The sequence below is a fragment of the Lissotriton vulgaris genome, chromosome 1_1 (genome assembly GCF_964263255.1).
Source record: "Lissotriton vulgaris chromosome 1_1, aLisVul1.2, whole genome shotgun sequence".
NCBI classification, from domain to species: Eukaryota; Metazoa; Chordata; class Amphibia; order Caudata; family Salamandridae; genus Lissotriton; species Lissotriton vulgaris.
This window is the reverse complement of record NC_141685.1, coordinates 94630688-94654097: the sequence shown is the minus strand read 5'-3', so window position 1 is coordinate 94654097 and position 23410 is coordinate 94630688. Positions and strand designations below refer to the sequence as shown.

The window sequence follows — 23410 nt, the reverse complement described above, 5'->3', positions numbered from 1 at the left end:
TTCCCCGACAACGTTTGCTATCACAACATACAACATTATGGAGGGTGATGTTTGTTATAACTTTACTTGTGATCCAAGATTGATTGGTAAATGCGTGCAACTAAAACTGGAGAATGCTTCCTGATGTTGTAAACAAATGTAGGACCCTAGTGTAATTTTCCCGATTCATGCTCCTATATAAACTCTGTCTTTTCTCCTGCCGAGAAATCCAGCTCCAGTGTTTCCAGGTTACTCTTGCGGGTTGCTGGGAAATCGAGTCCTGAGAGAGAGATACAAGACCTCCTTCATTCTAAACCAAGGTATGGAGCTGATTAGATCCTTAGAGAATTCTTGATTAGACTCTTGGCAGATTCTTGGCATGGAATACTAAACTTAAAACTACTCCTCACTTACTTCTTCCCTTGGGCTAGGCTTAGGTCAGGTACACCAGGGTAGGCGTATTTTAGAAGCACCAGTTGAGTACTTTTAGCCATCATTTTAACACTGTATGTATTTTATATGTTTTAGGCAATTTATGGCTTAGAAACCATATCATGCTTTTACAGTACTACTTTATAATACTGTTCGTATTATATACCTTGTACTTTATAACCAGTATTACTATTGTAGCAGTGCATTTCTCATGCTTAAGATATAAGACTGTTCAATAAATACTTTTTATTGAAAACGCCCGTCTCTCCATTTCTAAGCAACTCTGGTGAAACGAAGCATGCACGATTGACTGAGTAAAATAGTTATCTATTGTTTCCGCGACTCTAGAGATTGATTTCTTATTCTTGGGAAACAAAGTTGTCATGTTATATGGTTGTCAGAAACTAACCCCTTCTTGTTTATTCGTGAAAGGTTCTAGTGACCTCTGAGCAAGCTGGCACTCACAATTAAGTTTAATATATTCGGTAGAGACCTAGTCGACGTCAGTCCTACATCTAAACTACAGTATATGTTATTTTAATGCTCAGAGCCTTTTGGGAATATAGGAACTACACTACATGGCGCCCAACGTTTGGTAAGGCTATAATTTAACGCTAGATACTAGAGTAACTCAGTCGTGCTTTTCATACAGACCCCTTTTTTTCCATAAATACTGCAAAAGACGTCTGGAGTGGGTAAAGGGATATTATCTGCCAAAACTGAGTAGGATGAAAATCCTATGTATTCGTTTTTGGTTTGTACAACGTTGAAGGATACAGTGTTCCAAAATATTTTGCATCTAATCTTTGTTTCCTTGAAACATGCTCTGCAAACTTTCAGTAAACAATGTCGAATAACGGCGACAACAACGCAACCAGTGGAGCTGCAGTAAATGCAAACCAACCGGGTTCAGACGTTACAGAGTTTAATGAAAGCAACGAGGATGTTATAATCATCCCGGTAAATGTAAGAAAAAGTGTAACTTGAAGACTCATAAATAATGGAGTATCACCTAGAGGTGGTAAAGTAATCTTTGTCGTAGAGGCACATGAATGTCGGCAGACAGAGGTATTCTATTCATGGATTCACTTTCCTGCAGCAGATGCAGGAACACATGAGTTCCAATACTATAAAGCAGCGGAATCCCCAGAGGAATATGTTCCTTTCGAGGACATTGAAATTCCACTAACGTACCAAGAGCATCAGCTCTGGTTTAAAGGACCCCTACAACATCAAAATCACATTACCACGCTCGGTCCACTAGGTAGACCAGGAGGTTATTAATTTTGAAAAAAAAAACTCTTAAAAGAGCTAACACAAGCTTGAATCTATTGCACTCTGAATTCGCATTTGCTAATTTAGAATCAGCTTCCTGAATCATTAGGACACTAAGAACACCTGTGCTTTTATCATTTTAATTAACGGTTGTTTTAAAAACTGTATAAGAAAGTATTTTTTCTTTTTAATATTTCATAGTAATATTGCATTTCATATTGTAACGGTTTTTATTAACTATACAATAAAGAATTTACAGTGCCTCGGGGTTCCTATTTCCTATGTCTGTTTACATTTCCCTCCCCCTCTCGCGCTTTCTTTTCTCTCCATCTCTCAGCCCTTTGATGCTTGTCTCATCCATATCCCCTTACTGCACCCACTACCCCCTCCCCTTGGTTAATACAGTCAGTCTGTTTCCCTCTGAACAAGCTACAGTGGCCTGTCCCCCCACTTCCCCTCTCTTTGTGTGGCCGGCCCTGTCTTCCCACATTCCTGGGAGATTTACCTTTCCAGCCCCCTTCCATCGCCTGGGCCACCGACTGCACATACCCTGCCTTGTTTAAGTGTGAAATCTAAAAGTGGTCATGAATATAAAGCTGTTTTGATACCACACATTTCTTTTGTGGTGAACGCTGGCTTTAACCACCTATGCATCAACAATGACCTCTTCGTGTGTTTTTTTTTGTAAATTCCGTAGAGAACAAGCGGGCATGTGTCTGGTCCTGTCAGGATTAGAGTGCGTTGTCTCCAGATCTATGATATATCTACTCAGACACTGCAGTAGCTCCAGAACCAGGCTGTTTACACAGTGTCACATCAAACGTTAGTCGCATGCTCTGTCAACTATTCGTCAACTCCCCTAGCAAATGGTATAGTAATTAGTACTTTTTCTGTCCCGTTTTTAATTAACAAACTTCGGTTCGACAGAAAGTTATTTGCAAATCGGTTCAATACATATTTGTAAAGTAATAGAAACACGCACTGCCATAGCCAATAGGTCTCGCCTTTGGGACCTTATAAGTGTTTAGCCATGCAACAGTTGATGTTGTTGCACCAAGGATATTGTGCTGGATAACTAAAGACTTATAAGGTCCCAAACGCGAGACCTATTGGCTATGGCAATGCTTGTTCCTTTTGATAGTAAGGCCCTTAGCAATAGTAATGGTAATATTACAAAAAGCGCCTATAATAGCCGGACACTAGAAGTGGATTTCAGACAGATAGCTTTATCGCTTTGTGATTTCCCAATTATCTGTTCCATAAAAGAAACTGGATTTACTCCAAACCCTTTGATAGCTACTCCGTTGTTACCATGGGTAGTGATTTCTTCATCCATCAATGTCTCTCTTGTTCTATGGGTAAGATCCATCTTGATTGTAACAATTAAAGGGTTATGATAACTAAAGAGGCTATTTTCTATATAGGAGGTAACCATTGTGTTACTACAATTGTAAGATACAATGAAGTGTTCTATATTTGAAGACAACCTACTTCCCACAAAAGAGGGTACAGAGAGTTTTCCATCCATACCTGTTGGTTCTAGAATACATAGGTCAAACTTATGCATCAGGTAATTAATTGTCTCACCATACCCATCATGTATAAAATGTGGGATCCTATCCCCAGAAGCATCACAATACCCACAGGGATTACCCACTTCTTGGGCACACTTAACACAATTGAAATCACCCCCCCCCTCCCCCCAAATAAGATTATAATGCCCTTTAACACTCTTGAGGAAGTTGTCCAGATCATTTTCCAGCGACGTTATAACTTTACACATTGTTTTATCAAATATGTTATTATAAAAATTAATTATAACAAATACCTGGTTTTCTAAGGAGCTAAGTTCCACAAATTGGTAAAATTCAGATGTTACAAAAGTGTTACTTATAGAGAGAGGTGAAGTGACCGCGATCAAGGTAGCAATACCACCTTTTGCTCTTCCATACTAGATGGTCTAGCATTGGTGCTCATTGTATGGACGCCGTCTATAAAGAAAGGCTCAGTACACCATGTCTATTGAATAAGAATGATCATGTATCCATCTATCATTTTTAACCATTCTTTATCTTTAAGTTTACTTTTAATACCTGCCACGTTCCAGGTCATAAGTTTAATAATATCGCCAGTAGATAGTAAAAACCCACCAATCTCCTGTTCAACCTTTAGTAGGTGTGTAATAACATGTGAATGCGCTTTAACCCCACCTTCTTGTGGTCCCATTTGGGTTTCTTGTTCCTTATTAATGGTCTGGTTAATTACTTTAGAGGAATCTTCACTAGCAGACATATGGACCCTGTCATTCAATCCTTCTGATTGTGTATTCATATACACTGCAGGAGGACAAGAGTTAATATCATCACCCCTATTAAGTTTCCTATAGACGCCCCTTGTCCTTCTGAGTCAATCCACTTCGCTACACCTGCGGAGTGGGGAGAATCTATAATACAGGGGAAGATTAAACATTGGTTGGCTTCTCTGTTTTATAGGGTGCTTATTTAGAGTGGGCCTAGTGGGACTGCCGTGATACAATAATTCCTGGCTAGACTAAATCCATTATAGTTTTCTGCCCGGTCCCTTAGTATGTTACCCACCAACTTGTGGTTTCAAAAATTGACCACTATACAGTATCCTCGGGTCACCCACCCAGTCAACTCTTCTTAGCATAATTATATTTTGATGCAGAATATGTACCCCGGCAGCAGTATTTGTAGCAAACCAATGTACCACTTGGTTTTTGAAGCTGTCATATGTTTCTCTCTCAGTGGTACTGAGTTTTGGAATTTTTTTTAAGACAATAACATATGGTGTTGCCTGGGGTGGAAGATTAAAACATACTTTACCGATAGGGTCATTCTCGCCTGGTAATACTCTGCTAAGTAAGGGTGAGGTATCATGTTCCCTAGAAGTATTGGGGTTTTCAAGCGTTTTGACTTCTTTTTCCGATCACTGGTCTTCGACCGGTCGCTTTATTATTTCCTTATTCAAATTTGGCTTGTTAGGATTATTAAACTTATGTGGCTCCTTTTCTTTCATACAGTCCCTTACCTCTAGGCTTATTAAACTTATGTGGTCCTTTTCTTTCGTACAGTACCTTACCTCTAGGCTTATTAAACTTATGTGGCCCGTTTTCTTTCGTACAGTCCCTTACCTCCACAACTCTACTGTGTATATTTTGGTGAAGACCTGTGGCACCAGGTGATTTGTTTTTAATAATTGATGAATGGCTATTTACAACCAAATCTGTTAAAAAAGCCACGTCTTTCTGTAATGATTTAATTTCGGACATAACTTATTTTTCGATACTATCTAATTTACCGTGAAGTTTTTTAAACAACTTTACATAGTTGTGGTCATGTTCCACTTGACTGTCCTTTTTACATTCGCTGTTGCCATCCTTTTTGTGAGCAGATTTAATAGCCCCCCTCTTATTCCTAGGTTTGTGTTTTACCATAGAAGTAGAAATAGGGATAGAAATAGGTTTTTTTGCATGCTCCTCAACCTGCTCTTTCGTAAATGGAATGCTAGCCGTAATTTTTCTTTTTTGACGGTGGGGCTATCAGTAATGTATCATTAGACAGTGTTGAAATTTCTAGTGTCGAAGTTAGTACACAAGCGTTTGGATGTCCGTGTAATTGTCCATCAGAATCAGTCCTTCTGCCACGATGGAGCAATCAAGAGATGGCGCAAGTCGATACAATTGTGATTATTTTCAAGCATCACCTGTTACGTTATCTTTATTTGCCCGACATTGTAAATATTCTCAAGGGACCGGGCCAGATAAATTTCTGTCACAAACAGCCTCGTAGCAACGAGTGTTCCGCTATTTCGTTTTACTTCAAAATTTGTGCTGATCGTGAAATACCGAGAGGATTTCGCTGACATATTCGAACCAGATATTGACAGACCCTATCGGTTGCCACCCATTTGTTTGCGAAGAGAGAACGTTGGCTAACGCCTATATAATCTGTTAGCTTGGTCGCCCGTTTGAAGTAAAAAGAAATAGCAGAACACTCTTTGCTACGAGGCTGTTTGTGACAGAAATTTATCTGGCCCGGTCCCTTGAGAATATTTACAACGTCGGGCAAATAAAGATAACTTAACAAGTGGCGCTTGAAAATAATCACAATTGTATCGACTTGCGCCATCTCTTGATTGTTCCATCGTCCAGATTCTCTTCTGGCTTAAGGGTTCTACAAGATATGATTTTTATGTCCTGAGGATGGTCTCTGAAACACAAGAATAGAGACCGAAACGTCGACATTCACTTTACCTACCGGATAACTGATTAGATTGTAAATAGGCAGGAAAGTGTCAACAAATGTTGTAAAGAGGTTTCTCTAGATTGATTTATTTGAAATGTACCTCTTATAACTTTGTTTATCTATCATATACCCTGATTTATTACAAACTGAAAGTATTAAATACAAGCATTTTTTCATATACACCCGTCGTTGCTCTTCTCCTTTCATGAGGATCACCGTTTGGTGACATGCCTAAACAAATTTAATATTCTGCTGTCACGTTCTGTGCATTAGCGGTACCAAGTGTGTAAGTCAGCACAATTTTCAACTTGGGAATCATTTGTCGAATTGTATGTTTAATTAAAACCCTTGAAGGTCCATTCACCCTTTCATATCGAGTTTGTATTGCAGCGGGGGGCAGCACACTCGTCGGGACAGTTCCCCGCTCAGGACCGTTCCGCGTCTGGCACCATTTTTCTAGTGCATCATCACTTCACATAGCTCCGGGACAGAGCGCTTTTTCCGATGTAATTCCGTCCGTCACACACTCCGGTGATGCCCAGAACCGGCACGGGCTCACACTCTGCAGCCGCCCGCTAATTGTGACTGCCCTTCAAAACCTCCAAGCCGACAAACCACTAAACCAGCCTTGCCGCGAGGTCATGTAATCATGGTGCTGGTTGCGGTTGCTTTTGCGGTGTTTGCAGTAGGGTCACGGTCCGGTTGGAAGGGGAAAATCCACCGCAGGACCCCTCCCCCCCACTTAGTGATGGTGGGGATCTGCGGAATCACATTGCATTCGGTTAATCAATAGGACGGAGGCCTTGAATAATACGGCACCGAGTCCTCCACCAGATTGTCGACAAAATAAGACACGGCAAAAGCTTCCAACACAGTGTTTGAATTCTGTTCCCAACCTACAAGGGACCAAGACTCATCTCCATTATCATCCCTATTATCAAACTTTGGAGGCACGCAAAAACCATTGATAGTCCTTTTTTGAATCTCCTACCACCACTGGGTAGAGCTACGAGGTCCTGATGAGAACTCCCCCTAATAAGGGTGTTCGAAACATGTAGATCGACCTTATACAGCCTTAGGAATCCTCACAGTGTGTCCAAACTTTTAACTTGAAAAAGTTATCCCAAGGCTGTTGCCAATTGAAAATTCATTGTATAATGTAAAAATGTATATTGTAAAAAGAAAGTGTGTGTGTTTGTAATGAGTCTGAATGAATGTTTGTATGGAATGATTGAGAGTATGAGAAAATGTTCTTTGGTTTTGTAGGTTGTGATAAAATGCAAACGTTAAGAAATGTGCAGAAATGTTGAAATGTTATAAAATAAGAAAAAATGTGTTTTGTTAAATAAGAATAAAAATACAAGGATTTATTTCAGACAGAAAAAGAAGTTTTGAGAATATAGTGATTCATTTCATTATGTCCAAATGATTGTTTTTGTCGAATTGAACTGCAGTACTGGTATTTGTTTTGCCATATAGGGGATCGGCGGAACAGCGGCAGCCTCTTCTCACTGCTTCGCGCTGTGCGTTCTCACTGTGACTGCCAAAACCCGGAGAAAGGACTCACTGGACAGGTTCAGTTAAATAGCATTACATCAGTAGCTGAAACATCAGTCAAGCAAATGTAGACTTTGCCTAGGAGAGACTCACTTCCCTCGCCCCTCTTTGACATGTTTTCTTGTCTAGTACTGTTAAGAGAGCAGTTCTTTTTTGATAATATAAACAGGATTGCAGGCCTAAGTATTCTTTTCGCCATACATCTTTTTTGGGATGGCTTTCTAGATGAAACAGTCAAAAAGTACAGAGACAGAGACAGTGGTCATGGATCCGCATTGTTGTCTTATACTAGCAGATTCCACAACAGTACAGCATGGCAGGAATGAGATACCATTCCCACCCAATACTATATGTCCTTTGCATTCCGTTCTACCTTTTCATTGTGTTTAATTTCTTATCTGTTTGTAGCCTTAATCGTTCATTAGGAGAAAAACATTTTCGGTTGACTTGACTGACTACCTGTCTTTTAAAATGTTATCAACCAACACTTTTCCCAAAGGCATTGTGGGAGGGTAGGGCGGAAATATGGCTTCGAGGACTTGGTTCTTCGGTGAATTTTGCCTTTTATTTGGGTGTTAGGATATTGTTGCTTTTTTATAAATTAATAATATAGATGAACACACTTCCAAAGGGTAAGGAATGGGGGCTGCAGCTTCTTGGTCTTGACAGATGTAGTAATGCTTTCCTTTTTCTCTCCACAGGTTTCTTGAGGGATGGTGCCACTGGCAGTCTCCTCCCAAAAAAATAGGGACAATGCGAGGTGTAAGCTACTCTATTCTATTACTATTTTCTCCCGTCACCAGTTCACCCACGATGAAGGATTCTAAACAGTTGGTGTCTCTTTTCTCTCTGATAGGAGCGTCATGGTGGACCGGTGGGAGTTCCCAAGATTATTAAGAGGTTAAGTGCAAAAGGAGAAGGTAGGGAAGGTAATAAAGGGAAAAAACATAGAAGCTTTGAGTCTCTCAGTTCCTGTGCCCAACTTAAGGGAGAATTCCATAGTATCCTCCCCCTACTTGTATAGTAGGGGGAGTATGTGTCCTGGCACTTTCTAGGACACATGCATGGGCCTCCAGTGTTTCTCCTTTCCCCTTCATGCAGGTACTCCCCTACCCACACTTACCTTCCCTCTCCCAGCACTCTACATCGTATCTGCTCACATAAGATAGAGGACAAAAGCCCCCCTGCTCCTACTCCTCGCAACAGTGCACCAATGAAGGTGTGGGGTCCTGCTACTGACCAACCTGGACCTCAATAATTGAAAAACAGAGCTAGGTGGCTGATCAGGAAAGTTAGAAACAGAGTAAGAAACTGCACGGCCAATCAGTACGTTGCAGCCAGGGATTAGAATATTATCCAACAACTCAAGTATTTTTTGAAAAAACTTTTTGTATTATTGCATAAGAAACATGGCATCAAATAGACACTTCATCACGACAGTCAGTGCAAAAACGTGAAGAAATATATACAAATATTTACAAAAGTATATCACAGTGAAGGCAACATACACTTACAAACATGGTAAGACAACATATAATCAAATTCATATGGTGACACCAACTATTGTCTGTGACAAAAATTCAAAAGCACATAGTTGCAAATTGAACACTTTTTTTACAAATTGTTAAAGAAAATAAAGCCAGTCCTATGATAACAAAAACCTGTGAACAGGGCGGAACTTAGGATGGAATAGCCTGCCTGTCACGCAACACCTGTGAATAATAAATTATAAGAAGTTGCAAGAAGGGTCCACAATAGTGGTACGAGTTTGTCCCTGTCTGCACCCCTAGTTCTTGACACAGGCTGGGGGTCAACGCGTTTCGAACCTTGTTTATTCTAGGTTCTCCTCAGGACGAGGACTGGATGACGATGTACCTAAAAAGTAATTTAGGGAAGGTGTCAGCTACTGTATATAGAGTATATATTTAAAACAATGTACAACTCGGACTAACTACCCATGAATAAATAGGATTACCTTCTCAGCCAGAATATTAACTGCATGGAGAGAAGGGTGAAGAGCCACTGGAATTGGTCTGGAAGCACAAAAATGAGGACTATCAAAATGTGCGATTCAAAGAGATGTATCACACGTTGACGGGTTGATTGGTTTCAGTAAATATATACTGGTACCTGCAAGTGGTGTCAAAGATGCCGGATCAAGTGGCGCCCAGGGCGAGCCGTATTAGTCAAGGACTCACATTCTCTTAATTTTAGTGTTTATAACGTAGAAGGCGGCTGGGGAGTAAAGGTACAGAGTTCACAAGATTAAACTCCGCAGCGGACAGGGTTCGCGCTAACACAGATTCCAAAAGAGAGGCAGAAACGCTTCCTACCTGCACGCGATGAACGCTGTGCGAAGGAGACAAGTCTGCTACAAAGTGTCTGGGCGGGAATCAATCTCTCGCTGTCAGCTGTAAACAGACACAGTCCGTAAATATGCTTGAATGGAAACGATAACTCTGCCGCGTTGAAGATGGCAATAAAGGAAAGCGGCAGCTAACTTACTCAAAGCCTTCTACAGTCAGAGTCTGTAGTCGTCCGTGATCTGCCGGTCCGGTCAGATTAGTGAGTAGGCGCCGCCCTGTGAAAAGCCACTTAAAGGCACGGCAGTATTGGCGGGTTGATATGGTGTAAAGGATCTTGGTCATTGTAGTTCACAAGGTGTAGGGAATGTCGACAGTGACAATGGGGAGGATGTTTACATGTCTGGATGGTTCGTCTATTGGAAAATGATCCAGGAATAAATTACCCGTTTAGAAGCATGACAGATTCACAACAATGGCAAATCATAATCAACCCATCAGAGGAAAAACACATTCTATGTATATCATTTCACTGTACCAGACCGCACATATTTCAAAAATTCAACACATTGATCAACATTGGCCCCTAGACACTCTGGGAATTGTTAATTTGAGCAAGTATTCTTCTACCCGTCTAGCCCCATATTACCAACAGTGAGAAGAGGAAAGACAAGAATGAAAGCATAATGAAGAAAGCCGTAGTGAGAATAAAGAATGCAGACTGCAGCCACAGTCTCACAGCTCAAAGCAGGTCCATTCAAATTACACATGCAGTGCAAGAACTGTTCGGGGAAGATCAGGGTCCCAGGTTGGAAAGTTCAGACATATCATTTAACCCTGTGTTGGATGTATCAAACTTTAAAATGAGATACGCTTCTTTTTGTGATAAGCGTACATCTGGGTCACCACTGCCACCTCGGATCACTGCCAGAACGGTCCATCGCATGTCATTCACTGAGTGTTTTTGTTGTAAAAAATGGGACACCAAGGGTGCCGTAAGAGTCTTGTTGTTTATACGGGACCTGTGTTGTATGATTCTTTGGCGCACTTCCTGTGTAGTCTTGCCGATGTACAGCTTTCTGCAGGGGCACTGGATGGCATACACTGTATACTTGGTCTTGCAGTTGGTATGCTCTTTGTGGCGCCAGAACTTGTTCCCATCAGTGAAAAGTGAACCTTCCATTGTAATATTGCAGACAGTGCACGTACCGCATTTGCGATGTCCCTTTACTGGCGTTGACCCAAAGATGGTACTCTGGGTGTCTTTTTTTGCCGGTGGCCTGGTAGAGGTGATCATCTGGCCAATGCTCCGATTCTTCTTTAGGGCAAACAATGGTGTGCCAGCGTCTGGTAAGATCTCCTCAACCAGATGCCAGTTCCTTCTGATAATTTTTTGTAATTCAGTGGTATGGGGTCCAAAAGTAGAGACACACACCATCCTCTGAGTGGTAGTTCTAGATCTTTTCTCGAGGAGATGTTCCCTCGGAGTCCATCTGGCTCTCTTCCTCGAATGTTTGAGCAGCTTCTGCGGATAGCCTCTGTCCTGTAATTTGACCGTAAGTGCTTGCCCATGAAGATCAAATTGTTGGACTGAAGAACAATTCCTCCTGACCCGAAGATATTGCCCGTACGGGAGATTATCCAGGAGGCTCCTCGGATGGTAGCTCCTATAGTGGAGGGCATTGTTCTTGTCTGTTTTCTTTTGGTATAATGAGCACGTAAGTTCCTCATTTCGGACCGTGATCTCTACATCCAGGAAGGGCATGGTTTTGGAACTGTGGCTGAGACTGAATTTGATGTCCGGGCTCCTGTTGTTCAACCATATATGAAACTCCTCCAAGAGCGTTTGAGAACCATTCCAAATGATAATCCCTATAAAGAGCATATTGAGCAATGGCTCAGATTTATAGATGATGTCTGGTGCATTTGGAATGGTTCTCAAACGCTCTTGGAGGAGTTTCATATATGGTTGAACAACAGGAGCCCGGACATCAAATTCAGTCTCAGCCACAGTTCCAAAACCATGCCCTTCCTGGATGTAGAGATCACGGTCCGAAATGAGGAACTTACGTGCTCATTATACCAAAAGAAAACAGACAAGAACAATGCCCTCCACTATAGGAGCTACCATCCGAGGAGCCTCCGGGATAATCTCCCGTACGGGCAATATCTTCGGGTCAGGAGGAATTGTTCTTCAGTCCAACAATTTGATCTTCATGGGCAAGCACTTACGGTCAAATTACAGGACAGAGGCTATCCGCAGAAGCTGCTCAAACATTCGATGAAGAGAGCCAGATGGACTCCGAGGGAACATCTCCTCGAGAAAAGATCTAGAACTACCACTCAGAGGATGGTGTGTGTCTCTACTTTTGGACCCCATACCACTGAATTACAAAAAATTATCAGAAGGAACTGGCATCTGGTTGAGGAGATCTTACCAGACGCTGGCACACCATTGTTTGCCCTAAAGAAGAATCGGAGCATTGGCCAGATGATCACCTCTACCAGGCCACCGGCAAAAAAAGACACCCAGAGTACCATCTTTGGGTCAACGCCAGTAAAGGGACATCGCAAATGCGGTACGTGCACTGTCTGCAATATTACAATGGAAGGTTCACTTTTCACTGATGGGAACAAGTTCTGGCGCCACGAAGAGCATACCAACTGCAAGACCAAGTATACGGTGTATGCCATCCAGTGCCCCTGCAGAAAGCTGTACATCGGCAAGACTACACAGGAAGTGCGCCAAAGAATCATACAACACAGGTCCCGTATAAACAACAAGACTCTTACGGCACCCTTGGTGTCCCATTTTTTACAACAAAAACACTCAGTGAATGACATGCGATGGACCGTTTTGGCAGTGATCCGAGGTGGCAGTGGTGACCCAGATGTACGCTTATCACAAAAAGAAGCGTATCTCATTTTAAAGTTTGATACATCCAACACAGGGTTAAATGAGATGTCTGAACTTTCCAACCTGGGACCCTGATCTTCCCCGAACAGTTCTTGCACTGCATGTGTAATTTGAATGGACCTGCTTTGAGCTGTGAGACTGTGGCTGCAGTCTGCATTCTTTATTCTCACTACGGCTTTCTTCATTATGCTTTCATTCTTGTCTTTCCTCTTCTCACTGTTGGTAATATGGGGCTAGACGGGTAGAAGAATACTTGCTCAAATTAACAATTCCCAGAGTGTCTAGGGGCCAATGTTGATCAATGTGTTGAATTTTTGAAATATGTGCGGTCTGGTACAGTGAAATGATATACATAGAATGTGTTTTTCCTCTGATGGGTTGATTATGATTTGCCATTGTTGTGAATCTGTCATGCTTCTAAACGGGTAATTTATTCCTGGATCATTTTCCAATAGACGAACCATCCAGACATGTAAACATCCTCCCCATTGTCACTGTCGACATTCCCTACACCTTGTGAACTACAATGACCAAGATCCTTTACACCATATCAACCCGCCAATACTGCCGTGCCTTTAAGTGGCTTTTCACAGGGCGGCGCCTACTCACTAATCTGACCGGACCGGCAGATCACGGACGACTACAGACTCTGACTGTAGAAGGCTTTGAGTAAGTTAGCTGCCGCTTTCCTTTATTGCCATCTTCAACGCGGCAGAGTTATCGTTTCCATTCAAGCATATTTACGGACTGTGTCTGTTTACAGCTGACAGCGAGAGATTGATTCCCGCCCAGACACTTTGTAGCAGACTTGTCTCCTTCGCACAGCGTTCATCGCGTGCAGGTAGGAAGCGTTTCTGCCTCTCTTTTGGAATCTGTGTTAGCGCGAACCCTGTCCGCTGCGGAGTTTAATCTTGTGAACTCTGTACCTTTACTCCCCAGCCGCCTTCTACGTTATAAACACTAAAATTAAGAGAATGTGAGTCCTTGACTAATACGGCTCGCCCTGGGCGCCACTTGATCCGGCATCTTTGACACCACTTGCAGGTACCAGTATATAATTATATATTTACTGAAACCAATCAACCCGTCAACGTGTGATACATCTCTTTGAATCGCACATTTTGATAGTCCTCATTTTTGTGCTTCCAGACCAATTCCAGTGGCTCTTCACCCTTCTCTCCATGCAGTTAATATTCTGGCTGAGAAGGTAATCCTATTTATTCATGGGTAGTTAGTCCGAGTTGTACATTGTTTTAAATATATACTCTATATACAGTAGCTGACACCTTCCCTAAATTACTTTTTAGGTACATCGTCATCCAGTCCTCGTCCTGAGGAGAACCTAGAATAAACAAGGTTCGAAACGCGTTGACCCCCAGCCTGTGTCAAGAACTAGGGGTGCAGACAGGGACAAACTCATACCACTATTGTGGACCCTTCTTGCAACTTCTTATAATTTATTATTCACAGGTGTTGCGTGACAGGCAGGCTATTCCATCCTAAGTTCCGCCCTGTTCACAGGTTTTTGTTATCATAGGACTGGCTTTATTTTCTTTAACAATTTGTAAAAAAAGTGTTCAATTTGCAACTATGTGCTTTTGAATTTTTGTCACAGACAATAGTTGGTGTCACCATATGAATTTGATTATATGTTGTCTTACCATGTTTGTAAGTGTATGTTGCCTTCACTGTGATATACTTTTGTAAATATTTGTATATATTTCTTCACGTTTTTGCACTGACTGTCGTGATGAAGTGTCTATTTGATGCCATGTTTCTTATGCAATAATACAAAAAGTTTTTTCAAAAAATACTTGAGTTGTTGGGTAATATTCTAATCCCTGGCTGCACCGTACTGATTGGCCGTGCAGTTTCTTACTCTGTTTCTAACTTTCCTGATCAGCCACCTACTCCTCGCAAGGCACAGGTGTAGGAAACAGTGCTTCTGCTCATCTTTGGCACACGCAGCAGAGGTAAAAATAAGCCCAGGATCACACGTTTTTATTTTCACTCACCGACCTTGCCATGATTGCACGCCCTATTTCCCTGCAGCCTACCACTTCCTTTTGGACTTTTTCAGGCAGACAAGGTACCTGATGTTGATGGTTATCTCGAGGTTTTTTTTATACTAGCCAGAATGGTAAAATACTTGTTGGGAAGCAACCCTACCTGATGGATAGATGGTACTTATCACACCCGTTCAAATCTGATACCCAGAAGCCAAGCAGCTTTGACCAACTGCAATCTATACTGGAGGGGGTTGGGGCTAGGGGAGGGGTAGTGTGGTCTTTAAACCAACTGATAATTACAGGGTTTGTTGAAATCCAACCCACTTGTAAATGCAATCCCTGTGCAGCCTAAACAGAGTTTTAACATTTTGAAGATTTGGCTTGCCAAGCGCCTGGGGAGCGGAGGAGGCTCCGTGGTCTCTGGTGACCCAAGTATGCAACCTTTCCCTGTCCTGTCTGGCATTTGCATGCCGTGATAATGAAGCCTGCACTTCTCAGAGCCTCCAGTACTTTCCTAAGGTGGATCAGGTGCTCCAGCCAGGTGGAGCTAAAGACAGCAATATTGTGCAGATATGCTGCACTCAAGGATTCCAATACAGCAAGGGCTTAGTTCACCAACCTTTGAAAAGTGGCAGATGCATTTTTCAAACCAAAGGGCATTACAGTGAACTGATAATACCCATCTAGGATTGAAAATGCAGATATTTATTTAGCTCCTAGAGTCGACAGACCTATCTGACAGTACTCAGATGTGAGATCAAACATACTCAGATACTTGGCTGCTCCCAACCTGTCAATAAGTTCATCTGCCCATGGAGTTTGGTATGCATCTCTTTTGGTCACAGCATTCACGCCCCAATAGTCCTCACAAAACCTAATTACTTTCTTACCATCCTGATTATGAGGTTTGGGGATTAAGACAACTGGGCAGGTCCAGGGGCTCTCAGAAGGCTTTAGAACACCCAATGTCAGCATCAGGCTTACTTCAGCTTTGATGCTCTCTTTCACATGTTCAGTCTGCCTGTATGTTTTATTCTCGAAAGGTAGTCTTTCATCAGTGTCTACAGCATGGATACACCATCTAGTCTGGCGAGAGGTCAAAAAGAAGAGCTCAGCAAAATGATTTAGGACTTGCCTGCAATCAGCCTCCTGATGGGCAGGTAGGGTGTCTGACAAGACCACACCTTCCACTGACCCATCTTTTGGATTGTTGGACAGGTCAGGGACAGGTTCACTCTTAGCTTCCTGATCCTCATCTGTAACCATGAGCATGGTCACATCTGCCATGTCATAGTAGGGTGTAAGGCGCTTGACATCTTATGATTCCTGTCAGAGCCAGGGTCTATCAGGTAGGTGACCGCCCCTTTTCTATCTAGGATAGGGTAGGGTCCACTCCACTTACCTTGAAGAGCCCTAGGATCCACAGGCCCCAAAATCCACACCATCTGCCCTGGCTGGAACTCAACCATAGCAGCCTTTTGGCATCACCAGAGCTTCTGGAGCTAGGCTGTCCTCAATGTTTTTGCTTGCTTTTTCCTCGTACTCATACATCCTGGAGCAAATCCCAAGCACATAGTCCACTATATCTGCCAAGGTTCAACAAGAGGTTTCCCCAATCCCTCCTTCACAAGGCACAGTGGTCCCGACAGGAAACCCAAACAGAAGCTAAAATAAGGTGGATGCCACTCCCTTCTGTGGTCCTTCCCAATAGGCAAAAAGCAGGCATCCCATCTTCTTTTGAGTTTTTCAGGAAGTCAGCCGATCATGCCCTTCATGGTCTTGTTAAATCTTTCAACAAGGCCATTACACATAGCAGAGTGGCTTTGGCCAGGACTTATGCAGCGGGGGATGGGAGGTCCCACATTTGGACCCCTAATATTATGCCGTTCAATTGCAACACGCAGCTCGATGGCTCAACACAGACCCTAGTTGGGAAATGCGGCTCTTGGCGGGAATGGTGGACGCTTGTTGTCTTCCAGAGCTGTTAATGGAGGAATTAGGTACACCGAGAGATACTCCATATATTGTGTGACAGACGGCCAGAGTATGGCAATGGTTTGTAGTGAGAGTACTTAAGCGCGCACCATTCCATAGGGAGCTCCCAATCTGGATATTAAAACCAATCAGGCAGATGGCACTCAGTATGTCCTTCCAGGCATGGAGGGAAGGGGATGCGAGCAATAGGCTGAATTGTACCCAGATGAGACTTATCGCCTTTAAACATGCCCGCAAAGAGTTTGGTCTAAGCCAGTGGCAATTTTTACAAGATGCAGGCTTGGCAGACGTAACTACGCACACCTGGTCATGCTTTGTGACAGCTCTGCCGCGTACTCAAACCCTTGAGATACTGCTAACCTATGGAGCATGTAGACACCTAATTATGCATCTTTACAGAACAATGCGATCGGATACAGTAGGCACTACACACGGGCCCGAGAGGCGTGCAATTTAGACTTTGACATTCCAATGGAAGATCAAGACAGGCAGCGGGCCAGTGAACTAACATGCATGGTTTCTAGTAATGCCCATTTTCGACTGATACATTCGAATTTTCTGCGAAGAACCTACTTAACGCCACAAGGCCTTCATCGAATGGTCGGGTCTTTGCCAGATATATGCTTGCGCTGCAACACTGTGGGGGGCTGATTTCTTACATTAACCATGGTCCTGCGATGCAATACACTCCTTCTGGCAACTAGCTGTCGAAGAAATGGTGCATGCCACACAACTAAGTATTGAGCTGACACCCAAATGCTGTTTATTAGGCCTCTTTAGTTGTCAGAAAGGGCGCATGATAACCTACACATTTGGTCAGTCGCCTATGGTACTGGCATGACGTAGAATTGCAATCACATGGCTGCCCCAGCATGCCCCAACGATTGCGCTCTGGCACAGAGATGGGCCTCTTCTTCTACGGCAGATGCTTCTATCTCGTCTTGGTCAGATTCTTCCCCGAAAGCATGTCCCGAAGGCACATCTTGGGACTCCAGATAGATTTCGAGCTCGCAATCTGACTCTGGAATTGAGAGGGCCTCTTCTTCTACGGAGGACACTTTTATCTCTTCTTGGTCAGATTCTTCTGCAAAGATATCCAGAGTGTGTTGAATGCTTTGACGCTTCCTCTCTCGTCAGCGAGCCTGATGATCGGGTAGAGTCCTCTTGGACCGAAACGACTTACAAGCATCGCAGTCTTCCTCCTTGTGCTCTGGAGAGAGGCACAAGTTATAAACTTGACGTAGGTCGGTGCGAGGGTACTTGGTGTGCCACCCAGGACAGAAATGGAATGGAGTCCGTTCCATTTGCAGACGGCTGGTCCTATGCAGCAAGGCCCGACGATTGCCCACAAGGTTTTCTATCGAAAATTGAGTTTGTGTCGATCGATTTGAAACGCGGAGATCAGGGAAATGCATACCTAATCAATACCGTTGAGGGTAGAGTAGACTGCGCACTGAGAGGAACCCGAAGAGCGATTTCGGAGAGCAGCAATACACATCCGAACCAGTTTGGGGTAAAAAACAACAATGGAGTCGATGCCCATGCGCACTATCACCGAAAAGAGGAGTCGCCTTACCTCGTGACTGGAAAGACTTCTTCGAAGAAAAACAACTTGCAAACATCCGGACCCAACACAAGATGGCAGGAGTATGCAAAGCATGCGCATCTACAGCACATATGCCTCGAACAGAGGATTAAGGGCCCCAAATCTCTGCCGTGGTATCTGGTCATGTTGTAGCTGAGTGTGCCATGTGATGTGGCAGGCTATAGTGCTTGGTGTGATTTGGTCATTTTTGACAACGTGGAGTGCTGAATGGTTAGGCAATTTTTGATTGTATTTGTTTTTGGGATCGTGTGATATAGTGCGGTACCTACAGTATGATGTAAGTAAATAAATTACATTGCTAATATACCATAAGGATGTGGGGTGAGTGTTATTAAGGATGAAGCCTTGCTGATTATATGCATAATAACAGGTCTGGGAGGTCACTATTGACTAGGGAAGGTTAGCAGCTGCACATGCCTTGGGCATTGATACTATTGAGGATAATATGTGACGGGCCACTGGTGACTGGAGCTGGCTAGCAAGAACGCTAGCCTCTGGTATTCATTACAAGCAGGGTAAAAATGCTGACAGGACCTGGTTTGCAGTAGAGTTGACCTCTGGTTTTGAATATTTGCAGGATTTAAGGTACAGGCGTCACTACTGACTGGAGTTACCTAGCTAGATAATAGGTCTCAGGGGGGCAATACTGACTGAAGCTGGTTAGTATGATCACTAGTCCCAAGGTGCTACTAATGACTCAAGTTGGCTAGAATGATAACAGGTCCCAGGGGGCAGTACTAACAGGAGCTGGCTAGTAGGCTTACATACAGGCCCAAGGGGCCACTACTGACTGGAGCTGGGTAAAAGAATAACAGGCCCAAGGGTGGTGGGGGTGCGAGTGGCACCAGTGAACGTAGTTGGCTAGAAGCATTGACAACCTTTGGTATTGATCAAATGCAGGATTATAGGTCACAGGAGACACTGCTGAATACAGCTGGCTAGCAGCAGTGGTGGCCTCTAGGAAGAAGGAATTGACAAAGCATAACTGGATATACTGGTTTCTTTAATACCGATAATTGTTTACACATCATACACATCAATGCCACAACCTGCATTAATATATTACATTACCAAATTACAATATTCTTATATTAATTTGATTGTGTTTGTTCGCCTTAATATGCCTGCAAAGTTACATGATTCTATTGGGGCCAAGAATATTTTATTTAGTGATGTCCGTCTGCACACTTTCCTGCATCTTGTAGTAAATTGAACATTGACAAACAGAAGTGTTATTTCCAGAAACAGTGAATTCTGCAGCTTGTCTGTGTATCTTTTATCTGCACCTCACGGACTCCTCACATTCCTTTAGAGAGAAGATCCTTCCTCCTCGTTCACATGTTCATGTTTTATTGACTTGTATTAGGAGAAAAATGTATAAAATACATTGTGTAGCATTAGCATTATATACTCCAACTTGCTATAGGGTTGATGCTCTCGTCCATTGCAAAGACAATTGTCACTTGTTAGTTTGCATGGCCTTTTGCTATTTTTGCATTAAATGTATGATAGATGTGTTGGCCTCCAGGTGTGTTGTGTTTTATTTTACATATCATAAGAGATGACGAGGAAAATGGCAGTCCAGAATACACATTTTTCATATAATCAACTCACAGAATACTGTTCTGGAGGTTCAGTCCCACAGACATTATCTCTAACTGAACGCTGGCACCCTAGGAAGCATGTGCTTTTCAAACCAGGTGCCGTCTGATGCGTCGTCTTTGCTATTGGATAAGTCAATATGTCCTGAATTTTAGGAGGGTCACCGTATCTAGTGCACTCTGTTAGGCAGTGCTCACCTGTGGTAGTAGGATGGTAATAGGCACCTTATCACCTATGCACAGCACATTTACCCATTTTCCCATATTTGGTCCTAATGAAATGCCAACAGATTGCTCCATGACTACTAAAGGCATGAAAAACGTTGACCTGAAGTATAGACCCCAGCTTACCAGCAGGTCCATAGGTGATCGACACTTTCACACAGTGATAGGGGCCATCAGTTCCTCAATTTCTCTGCCACTGTTTTTAATCTCAACATGGACCAGGAAGATCACATTAACTGCATCGATGCTGATGACGGAACCGTTCCGTCATCAGCCGCGGTGTCGCTGTGCTGATAACGAAGCGGTTCCATCATGGCCCGCCCGACGCGCCTGCGTGGAGCTGATTTCGTGCCTGCGCGGCGCGTTCTTTTGAGCGGGCGGGGCCATGACGGAACTGCTCCGTCATCAGCACAGCTCACCCGAGGCTGGTGACGGAGCGCTTCCGTCACCAGCGTGTGAGAGATGCGCGGCCCCCCGCCCCCTTAGCGATGCGGCCGAATAGCCGCCGCAGCGAAGGGGTTAACTATATTGAGGCAACTGGTCGATAGTTGATCTTATATTCAGACTTCACCAATCTCACATCTTATGACACAACATCCTCTGCCCTACTATGCTCATCAGGCATACTTAATAAAAGATGTGCGACAAAGTGCCCTCTAGTGGTGCCCGCCAAGCATTGTAGCGCCGGCCTGGTGAAGAGTATAACCCAATGATGAAGCATGTCACCTTCAGGTGAGTGAACGCAACTTGTCTTAAAAGCACATGCTTCCTCGGGTGTCTGCATTCAGTTACAGATAATGTCGCTGGGACTGAACCTCCGAAAACAGTATACAGTGATTTGACTGTTTTATGTTGCTGCTACAAGCTCCTTACCTGTGCGAGTTATCGGGAACGATGCAGGGGCAGACCCAAACCAGACACATATCGAGATCAATGACAAATACTGAAGAATTAACAGCGCTTCCAAGCTGGTGACCATTACTTAATTGACCCTGAAAATAAAAGACACATTTTTAGTATTCTGGTGACTCATGACCATAAAAAACAAAAGGTTATAAATTCAATATTGTGTCAAATACTTAAAAAATTGAACTGGGTGTGCTGAATCGGATGTTGTCCCAGGTCATGCATGACACCTTCCACCACTATTGCTTGTGGGACTTGTAGTTTTGTTTTTCTCATTAAAAGGATGTCTCTAAAGTCCCAGAGGCCTGATGGAGGATAAAGCATGACACTGCTCTGCTTAGCAGTGAGATGACTGACAGTTCCCCAGCCCTTCCATTCTTTGACCTACAGAGGCTCGTTGACGATTCATATTTTTTTGCAACGACAAAGAAACTTTTATTGCAGCTTCTGTCAACTGAAGAGATAAAACGCCTGGGCGTGTTTCATTAACTACTGACAAACATGAACAATCAAGAACATGAGTTTCTGGAAAACTATCAAGCACCCAATCAGAATCAGCCGCCTTCACAACCAGGAATTCTTGAGGCTTTGGAGAGGGTGAACTGCATGAGGTATAAGAGGAACACTACATCGAATCAAAGCTCACTTCTCAGGGATGCACTGAACAGCCAGCCTCATGGCACACTTAGCCAGCTCTTCACCTCCTCCTCCTCAAACTGTTGACCAGCTATCAGGGCAAATGAGCATGCAGCAAAGCATCGCTGGCTTGGTTCCACACCGGACCAGGCAAGGTGGTCAACTCCATACTCCTCCAAGTCACCAAGCACCCTGGTCGAGCCAGTCCTAACGCCACATGAATGTTCCCCATCACAACCATTTTAATGGTACTAAGTTATGTTTCAGCCAAATCACTGAGTCAAAAATTGAAATGTTTTACTATGAAGTGCTGAAAGAGAAATCATGAAGTTTTTCAATATTTCGGAGTCTACTACAGTACACAGGAGCATTATTTCTCTACAGCAGCATATCCTGTATGTGCCCTGTAGAAAGCACGTTTGAATGAAACATGGAATTGAAACATAGAATGCATTGCAGCCAGAAATCCATGCAACAACATAGAGTGCAAGATAACTTGTGTTATTATTCCAGCAGAACAAAATGCCATTCCTAATGTGTACATCATTTTAAAGACAAACCCAAATGTATGGTCAGTGTTGTTCTTCTGCCAGTTAAAAGGCAATCTCCATAAATGTGTCAGGAAATAAAATTCCATGAGAAATCCTACTCTATGGCAGGGTGCTGCGTGCCACTGTATTGCAGGTTACTTCCAACATAATCTGATTTATAAATACATACTCCAGGGTGATGCCAGCTATTGGATCTGCACATAGCAGTATTGATCCACTCAGAAAGGAGGTAAGCTCTTCATTTCATCTTAAGCCCTTAGGTTATAGTCACAGCCTGATAGATCCGGAGAACGTTATCCTCGCTCTAAGTGTGCCGAGCAGATAGACGTAGCCCATCGTAGGCTGTGTTTTGTGCTGGGTGATGCCTGGTATCTTATTATTGTTGGCGGGAGGATGAAGCTCTGATAGGAGCTACTACAAGAAGAGCAGAGAACAGGACCACAGATCGCCACAGAGCGACAACTGCCCAGAAGCTGAAGAAAGAACTCTGGAACAGCAAACCTCCTGCACCCTGGCGATTCTCCAGGGTAAGCAAATGATGGTAATGAAATGCAAACTACAGCATTAAGGTCACACACCACAACATCATTCCCTTTAAACCAAAGGTAACAGCCTACAAGAAAAAACTAAACAAAAAGCAACAAAACTAGAAAATGCATTTCCAAATGCTGCAAAAGAGAAACAGTTAATGCAAATGAAAAATATTAAACTTTGTTGGTACCTTAGTAATGTGCTTACTTCTGGTCTTCACTCCATCTGCAGCAATAATGCTCTGAAAGGAGAAATTACTGCTGTGAGTCTCAGAGTCTTCAGTGTTACTGGTCTCAGTCACGAAGACTGCGATGTCGGAAGATAACTTTCTCTTATTTGGCTTCATAGATCCACCAGTCACGCCATCGCTTTTAGCAGACACGCTACTGTCGGCAGCATCATAACTTCAGGCAGACCAGCAAAGCAGATCTCACCACTCACATTGGATGAATATTCAACAAGTACGGTCTCGGCTTACCAAGAAGAACAAAAGAATCGGGTCTCATAACCATACCCAGAGCCACAGGTAGCTCTGCCGCCACTTGAGCACACCCAAACACCTCAGCACTTAAGCACCAGTCCCAGGGGAGACCATCTGTGATGTCCTTGTTAACTTGCA

The 23410-nt window shown here is 43.2% G+C and overlaps 1 protein-coding gene across 1 annotated transcript in view; it reads right to left on the bottom strand.

Moving 5' to 3' along the window:
• Nucleotides 1–23410, bottom strand: part of LOC147737535 (uncharacterized) — a 202183-nt gene that overhangs the window by 59013 nt on the left and 119760 nt on the right. Inside the window, exons 4-5 of the mRNA XM_086936123.1 lie at nucleotides 22982–23032; nucleotides 21041–21159 (exon numbers count right to left, since the gene is read on the bottom strand). The gene's annotated coding sequence lies outside the window, so the exon portion shown is untranslated. The remainder of the gene's footprint in view (nucleotides 1–21040; nucleotides 21160–22981; nucleotides 23033–23410) is intronic.